Source organism: Peromyscus maniculatus, chromosome 7 (assembly GCF_049852395.1).
Source record: "Peromyscus maniculatus bairdii isolate BWxNUB_F1_BW_parent chromosome 7, HU_Pman_BW_mat_3.1, whole genome shotgun sequence".
Lineage (NCBI taxonomy): Eukaryota > Metazoa > Chordata > Mammalia > Rodentia > Cricetidae > Peromyscus > Peromyscus maniculatus.
Window position 1 is genome coordinate 116,849,732 of NC_134858.1, and position 8,635 is coordinate 116,858,366.

The 8,635-nt window shown below is 43.5% G+C and overlaps 1 long non-coding RNA gene across 2 annotated transcripts; it reads left to right on the forward strand.

Moving 5' to 3' along the window:
- The first annotated feature begins 137 nt into the window (after positions 1-137).
- LOC143274367 (uncharacterized) lies at positions 138-6,999 on the forward strand. 2 transcript variants are annotated; one of them, XR_013052994.1, is made up of 3 exons: positions 138-273; positions 6,281-6,382; positions 6,860-6,999. It is a non-coding gene; the product is annotated as an uncharacterized LOC143274367 (long non-coding RNA). The 2 variants fall into 2 exon arrangements; XR_013052995.1 differs by having other exon boundaries at positions 6,870-6,985.
- The last annotated feature ends 1,636 nt before the right edge of the window (positions 7,000-8,635 follow it).

Sequence of the window (8,635 nt, forward strand, 5' to 3'; positions counted from 1 at the left end):
CTTCCTTGGCTGTTACACAACCCTGAACTCAGGCCCATTTAATTCCCAGACCTTTGGGGGATAGAACAATGAGTGGGGAAGGGGAGTCCAGGAGGACCTGGTCATCTTGACCCTCCCAAGATGAAGAAGCAGCAGTTCCACCACCTCCATGAGCAACTTTCTACCCCTTAGATGACCATGATGAAGCTTTGCCATCTGGCCCTGGTGTTTCCAGTCTCCTTGAGTGCTGGATGAGCAGCTACAAGGCACAGTCAGCACCTCGGCCTCTCTCAGGTGGGTCTTGTGCTCAGTAGCTGTTTAGTGAAGATGTGGATTCAGCAGAAGGTGATGGCAATACATAAAAGAATTAGGGGACCCATCAGGTGTTCACCAGGATTCGTCATCTAGAAGATTCCTGCAGAGCGTGACATGAACAGGAGTTCCTAGGTTGACTGCACACCACAGCCACCGGCAGATGTCCATTTCCAGAGGTTCTAAGAATCTTATGAAAGCCTGGACATGTTCCCAGGGCTCTGAACTTGGCAGTGCCTTGAGGAAAGGCCAGGTGCTGATGCCCACGCCAGGGGGATCCAGAGTTGGAGGGTATCTGAGGGAGGTGTTGGAAAGCTTCAGGGCTAGCACCCCAGATTCTGATGGGTCCCTGCTGCCTCTGAGATGCTCTGTGGTTCTTGTCAGGAGGTATTATTGGCCTATAGCCAGGGCCTGGCTGCTCTCCACTGGGTTGTCTCACCTGTGTCCCAGTTGGAAGATAGCCAAAGTCCACATGTAGGGTCTGGGGTAGCAAAGAGCCAGAGCCAGCCTGCCCTTTGCTCTCTATTGTGTTCCTGTCTTACTGGGGGACAGCAGGTGTGGTGACTTGAGGTGACTAGAACTGTGCACATAGATTCTAAAGGCCTAAACCCTGGGGACATCCATACAACAACCTGACTGTCATCTGCCTGTTGAGATTTCAGCTTACCCGGGACCTCATCTTTGAGAGTCTCTGGGACCAGATTGCCGATTTGGAGTCCGAGCAGAGAATCTACAACTTCATCACTTCATAGGAACTCCGTGTGCTCATCTATAAAAGGGGTCAGGTGACTCGGATCTGTGGATGTCTGAGAGGATTTCAGGAGGTCGTAGCCACAGCTGACACCATGGGGCTTTTCATGTGCTGATAGTGTCAGGGGACTCCCAAACCAGAGAGAGAGCAATCAGTTAAGGTCCTCTCTCCTGGCCACTTTCCCTTCCTGCCAGCCGCCACACTTCCTCATTGTCTCTGGCCAGATCTTTCTTTCTTAGCAGCTTGGTTCTTGCTTTAAAGGAATTTCTCTGTCCTACCTGTGGGGGTGCAGGGAACCAGAGCAGGCTCACATGATGTGTGGCCCACACCGTGAGGGCCACCGGAAGACTTAATGGCACCTGCCAGTCTGCAGAAGTAACACTGTACCAGGCAGTGGGTCCTGGGCCCGGAGGCTGTGTGTCCTCCATATTAGGGGTAGCTTGTGCTCAGCTGCCTGAAACCTGAGTTCACCTGGCAGCCCGCTTTGCCAGGCCTACCAAGAGGCACCTGGCATACTCCCCCCGAGCCACCCGAAGGACCGCTAGCTACCTCACAGCTTGCTACACACCCCGCTCTCCCTGGACCTTCGCACTAGGGCCCGGCTCCCACTTCTTTCTCTCCCCTTCTGGCTTCTCTGTCTCAAAAACTTGAAATATCATTCACACGATGGAGAAGGAGCAGCAAACAAGCTCTGGGTGTGGCCATGCCTGCTTCTCTTACAGCGACTGTCTCTGGATAGGTAACTAGGGTTGCCCTCCGTGGAAATACTTAATCCTTTCTTGGGGTATGTGCTCGGCGACTCAAGGCGCTCTCAGTGAGCCCTACCTCTTTCAAAAATTGTATTTTAATTTTACATTTGATTATTATTTATCTTACTTTTTATTTTAGTTGGCTTAAGTCTCGATTTTTACTAGTTTTTTTCCTTTTATTTTATTTTACAATACCATTCAGTTTTACATATCAGCCATGGATTCCCTTGTTCCGTCCCCTCCTGCTCCCCTTCCCTTCCCCCCAGCCCACCCCCCATTCCCACCTCCTCCAGGGCAAAGCCTCCCCCGAGGACTGAGAACCACCTGGTAGACTCAGTCCAGACAGGTCCAGTCCCCTCCTCCCAGACTGAGCCGTGTCCCTGCATAAGTCCCTATTTATATGTTTTATGTTATTTTATATTTTAAAGACAGAGTCTGCTTTCCTCTGTAGCTTAGGCTAGACCTGAACGTGCTTTATAGCTCACACTGGATCTTGAATTCACATTTTCCTGTGTCCAATTCCCAAGTGCTGAGATTACAGGCACGATATGTTACTCTTCAATTTGAAATTTTAAATGATATAAAGTAATATCAGAGATTTTTTAAAAAAGCTTGTTACAAAAAAATAATAGAGGGAGCCCAGTGGTGGTGGCACACACCTTTAATCCCAGCACTTGGGAGACAGAGGCAGGTTCTCTGCAAGTTCCAGAACAGCCAGAGAAACCCTGTCTTGAAAAACCAAAACTAAGTAAGTAAATAAATAATAGAGGGATCATATTTCATTACACAAGACACAACCCCTAAAGAATATTCCATCGATTTGCTCTTTCCTGGTTGTGTCTGTTGTTTAAGTCACTATAGTGCACACTTCTGGACTCGTGGGTCCCTTTCCGAGCCCATATCTTAAAGGTCACCTCATTATTAATGAAATTTTTTAATTGGAAAATTTTTTTCATACAACATATTTTGATCATGTCTTCCCTGTTCAGTTCCTCCCAGATCCTTCCCACTTCCTTTCCTACCCATGTTATGCTCTCTTTTTCTCTTTTCTCTTTCAAAAAACAAAACAAACAAAAAATCCCAAGAATGAAAAGCAAGAAACACACACACACACACACACACACACACACACACACACACACACACACAAGCAAGCAAAAGAAAAAGTGAAAACAAAGAAAAATGAAACAAAAAGCCTACAAAAATACTACTCATTTGTTTTGTGTTGGCCAAGTACTCCTGGGCATGGACCTGCCCTGAAGTTGATATACCCAGTGAGAGTCCATTGGAGAACTCCGATTTCCCGTGGCCAGCGGGCATCAACTGCAGATAGCGCCTTCATTAGGTAGGGTGGGAGCTCCTGTCCACCCCACCCCCATTGGCGTCACCTGAGCAGGTCGTTATGCTTGCTGCTCCAGTTTGAGTTCTTGTGAGCATCCGTCCTATTGTGTCTGAAAGACATGTTTTTCCTGTAACCTCTGGCTCTTATAACAATTTTACATCCTCTTCTACATGTCTCTGAGCCTTGAGGGGAAGGGTTTAATGAAAACATCTCACCTAGGACTGAGTGCTAAAAAGTCTCTCACTCTCTGCACATTGTCCAATTGTGGGTCTCTATATTAATTCCCATCTATTGTAAGAAAAAGCTTCTCTGATGAGGACTGAGTGAGACACAGATCTATGTGGTATAGCAATATGCCATTAGGAGTTATTTTATTGCTATGTTCCTTTAGTAGAATAATAATATTAGGTTTTCTCCATAATATTAGGTTTTGCCCATGACCTATCGAGTCTGACTCTTGGCCACTTTAGCAGTGTCAAGTGTGGTTTCTAATTCATGAAGTGGGCCTTAAATCCAATCAAGAGAGTGGTTGGTTACCCTATAATGACTGTACCACTCTCACACCTGTCCATCTTGCAGGCAGGTTGCTGTTGTAAGTTTCAGGGTTTGTAGCTGGAAGATACTGATGACTACTTTTCTATCTGGTAGCATGCAGAGGACCTTCCAGCACCATCAACATGTTAGTGGGGGGTGAAGCTTCTAGTTAGGCACCAGCTCAATTTCTCCTTGTTCAATGACAGTGAGTCAGTCTTGTTTTCAGCAATAGGATCTTGCCTTCGCGTTATAGGGAGCAAGAAATAGCCTTGGCAATAGCCTGTGATGTTTGGGGGTTTCCATGGGGCCCCCTTTGGCCAACTGGAGGTTTTATTTGGTGGCATAAGATGCCAGCTTTCACATATGTACACATTTTAGGAAGCTTCTACAGTGGTGGATTTCCACATGGTTTTTCAAATGGCCTTCAGTGTTGGTTGTTCCTCCTCATTTTCCCGCTTTTACCCTCCTCTTCCTTCCATCCCCTCCCTGTTTACTCCTGTTCTGGTTTCCACTTTGTCTCTCTGCAACACTATGTTCTGTCTCCCCTTCCCTTCAGGGGTGCTTGTCAAGGTTTCACTGAGGCTCAACTCTCCATTTCTTGCTTGTTCTCTTCTGTCTTATTTTTCTCACTTTCACAGTAATTTTTGTTTACAAGTTCATTTTCCCTAGAATGGCCTATGAGTCTGTGCTGTTTTGATGATCTTTCTGACTAGATTTTGTATTTGCTTCTTCCAAGACAATAAGATGGTTCAGGGCTTCTTTAATGGGGCTGCCATGTTCTGTGGTCTTAGCGCTCACTGTCTAACAGTGTTCCTATCTGACCTCATACTCTTTGGGAAGTTGTTAGCAGCCGTCTTGTGTGAGAAGTAAGAATAGGAAGGTGACAGTCTAGGATAGGGGCTGGGGACAATTTTTAGGCTAACACCTCAAACGTAGTAGAAATATATCAGGCCCTAAAAGGTACCTGTTGAGATGAGACTTCCACAGAGCCAGTCACCAGTGACAATGGAAATGGGACCCTTGATACCCACAGGTGTCTGCGGGTCTGTCACTAGATGCAGTATTACTTCTGTCCTTGGAAACAAGGAGCCATCCCCCTGTGAACATGTCCAATTCTGTTTATTCTATCACAAAATCAGCAAATTTGTGGGAGACAGAATTTCCTGATAATGTATAAGTTCACACATTTACTACACTAGGACACATCAGTGAGAAGAATGTTCAGAGCCTGTCCTGATTTCAGCGGTGTGTAAGAGCCTGTCCTGCCTTCCGTGGTGTGTAAGAGCCTGTCCTGATTTCAGTGGTGTGTAAGAGCCTGTCCTGCCTTCAGTGGTGTGTGGTGGTATTCTAATTGTACTGAAATGTGATTTTGATTGTATGTTAATAAATAAAGTTGCCCGGGGGTCAGAGCTATTAGAGTCATAGACAGAGTGTGGCGGTGGTGGCACACGCCTTTAATCCCATAGATCTCTCTGTGTGTTCAGGGATACAGCCAGCATTGGAGACATATGCCTTTAAGACCTAGGGGACTGTACATTCAGACAGTGACGAGGCAGTCACGTGTTTGGGTTTACAACCAATGAGAAGGCAGAATGACTATGAAACGACTTACACACAGGAAATAGCGCTCTTTTCGGGAAGCTGGGACACCACAGGAGGAAGGGTAAGATTTTAGCTTTGAGCTCTGACCTCTTGGCTTTCTCTTTTACATTGGTTCTGTTTCTTATTTAATAAGATGGTTGGATACATCTACATCTGGCGCCCATCGTGACAAGAATCCATTAAAAAGCGCTTGGCTTGGCGGCAGGTCCGCTTTCCCGCAAGGGCGGCAGGCCCGGTGGCCCCCTAGTCTGAGCGGCTGGCTTCCTAGCCCGGGCCTAGGTCTGCTTGGCCTCAGGCCAGACTAATTGTGAGCTGCTTGCTTAAAGCCTGCTTGCTTAAAGCCGGTGTTACAAACAACTCAGACCTGCCCTGCCGAACAGGGCCCCGCCTGTAAAGCCAACGCACGTGGTCGGAGCTTAAGGAAGCCAGAGCCAAGCCTTGACTCGGCTCAAGAGGGAACACATGGCTGGATTTAAGCTCTAGCCAGCTACGCTTTCTTGTGCGTTCTCTCTCTCTCTCTCTCTCTCTCTCTCTCTCTCTCTCTCTCTCTCTCTCTCTGGATTTACACCTCGGACACTAGGTGGCTGTTTTGAAAATCCCCTAGGATTTCTACTGTTCTACGCAGATTTGGTAAATCATAACATATCAGATATTTTAAAGGAAACTATTTAAAAGAGAATTTTTTTCCACATTAAAAAAAATGGGTTTTGAGTTGGCTGTTTGAATCCTGGGACTTATGCAGGGACACTTGGCTCGGTCTGGGAGTGGGGGAATGGACCTGCCTGGACTGAGTCTACCAGGTTGATCCCGGTCCTGGGGGAGACCTTGATCTGGAGGAGGTGGGAATGGGGGTTGGGCTGGGGGAAGGGGGAGGGGGGAGAGAAGGGGAGAACAGGGGAATCTGTGGTTATTATGTTGAACTGAATGGTGTTGTAAAATAAAAAAAAAAGAAAAAAAGAAAAAAAATGGGTTTTATGTGTACATTGGAAGGTTTTTGTTTTTGTCTTTTAGGAGAATGAAGGTTAAGGAATCTGAAGAACACAAGACAAATGAGACAACTGAAGAAAAGGGACAAATCATCTATCCCAAGAAACAGAGTGAAACGGCGTATGGGTATATATTGTCTAAAAAATTTTATGTCTTCCTAAATGTTTGTTTCTGCTTTTCTCTAAAGATTTAACACTATTGGTCTTTTAATAGTACCAGTTCAATTAAAATTTAAAGCTGACTTTGGAGTTGGAGAATGGCTCTCTCCTTCTTTAAACTCAAGCATGTTGTTAAAGGAAAATGCAAACTCCCTGTATCATGCCAGAATAAAAGAGCCATCTTCTGCTATGGGACAGGACAAAAGCCAAATTAATTAAGGGACTATTCTATTACTAATCTCAACTCTTTGATTCTATTCTGATTCTTTAAACTTTTCTTAAAGTATGAATTTTATATCAAAATTTACAAGATTAATATATATAGATATTTATACATTTTAAACTTTGTTAAGATATGAATGGTCATATAGAGTACTAACTAATTCTAGAAAAAAGGCTTCAATTAGCTGCATATATATGTCTTTGTGTTTGAGTCTCTTATCAGTTTTCTGCAGGAAATCACGGCCAGGCCTAACATCAACTGAAGTCTCCAGAAAGAAGATGGGGCCCCACAACAACAACAATTCCACGTGGACAATAATAATATCATTAAACTGACAAACATCATCCACAGATCAGCTTTGAACTACAAGGTGCTCAGAGCAATTTTGAGATGACTAGCTGAGATGATCCAGTCTCAAAGCCTACTTGAATAAGGACTTGAGATAAACCCTGAACTTTGGCATTATACACAGACTGGATAATGAAGGATATAGTTACCTCTCTTAGAATTTGACAATTAACCTAAAATTTTTCTTTCAGGATAAAGAAAACTTTGCCCATACCCAGCAGGAAGCAATTTTAAGAATACGACGCCCACATTCCCAAAGAGGTGGTGTGGGGCGGGTGGTTTTTTGGTCTTTTTAATGGGTTTTGGTTCTGGGATAATTTTCAATGTTTAGGGGGGTTGGTTACAAGTTGCTGTCAAGGGTTAGGAAAAAGGCTAAGCAAAGGAGATTAGATTAATGGTTCTCTAAAACATCTCTGCTCAATTTTTAAAACATATCTAATATGACTACAAGTTCTATTGTAACGTCTAACTACTAACTTTCATTTCTTTATATCCTAATAGTTGGTAATAATAACATTCAAGGATCAGAAAAATGCATTACATTGTTAAATGAATGGTATGAATACAATTAAAAATATACATATAGCATTTTCTAACAATGTCAATTTCAAATTTGTATACAATATAAAACAATACAATCCAATGTAAAGTATTTAAAACTAGTAATTGTCTTTCTCTTTTCTTTCTTTCTTCCTTTCTTTCTTTCTTTCTTCTTTCTTTCTTTCTTTTTTTTTGTTAGCTAATATTATTTCCTTCTTGGGTCTCTGAGGAAATTGAAGATTAGTTAGTTATAGTTGAAAATTAATTAGGATAGAAAATGCATTAGATACATCTTGGATTTACCAAAATAGGATAGATAATGGAATTATTTTCTCTGATTTGTCAAATACCTGTTTAGGTATTTATTACTTGTTTTTATTGTATATAGTTATTGTACTTTTGTATATAGTTTTTCTTTTGTTAGTTATAACCTTTTGCTTTTTTTTCTTTTTATTAAAATAGAAAAGGGGAAATGTGGTGGTATTCTAATTGTACTGAAATGTGATTTTGATTGTATGTTAATAAATAAAGTTGCCTGGGGGTCAGAGCTATTAGAGCCATAGCAAGAGTGTGGCTCTGACCTCTTGGCTTTCTCTTTTACATTGGTTCTGTGTTTCTTATTTAATAAGACGATTGGATACATCTACAATGGTGTGTAAGAGCCTCTCCTGCCTTCAATGGTGTGTAAGAGCCTGTCCTGCCTTCAATGATGTGTAAGAGCCTGCCCTGCCTTCAATGGTGTGTAAGAGCCTGTCCTGATTTCAGTGGTGTATAAGAGTCTGTTCTGCCTTCAGTGGTGTGTAAGAGCCTGTCCTGATTTCAGTGGTGTGTAAGAGCCTGTCCTGATTTCAGTGGTGTGTAAGAGCCTGTCCTGCCTTCAGTGGTGTGTAAGACCCTGTCCTGATTTCAGTGGTGTGTAAGAGCCTGTCCTGCCTTCAGTGGTGTGTAAGAACCTGTCTTGCCTTCAGTGGTGTGTAAGAGCCTGTCTTGCCTTCATGAGAACTGAAGACATTTCTCTCCTTGCAGAAGCTCCCAGAGTTAGATAAAAAACCATTTTTATAAGTTCATGATCTTCAACCAAAATGGGCAAGAGAGTAGACCACAAGGCAG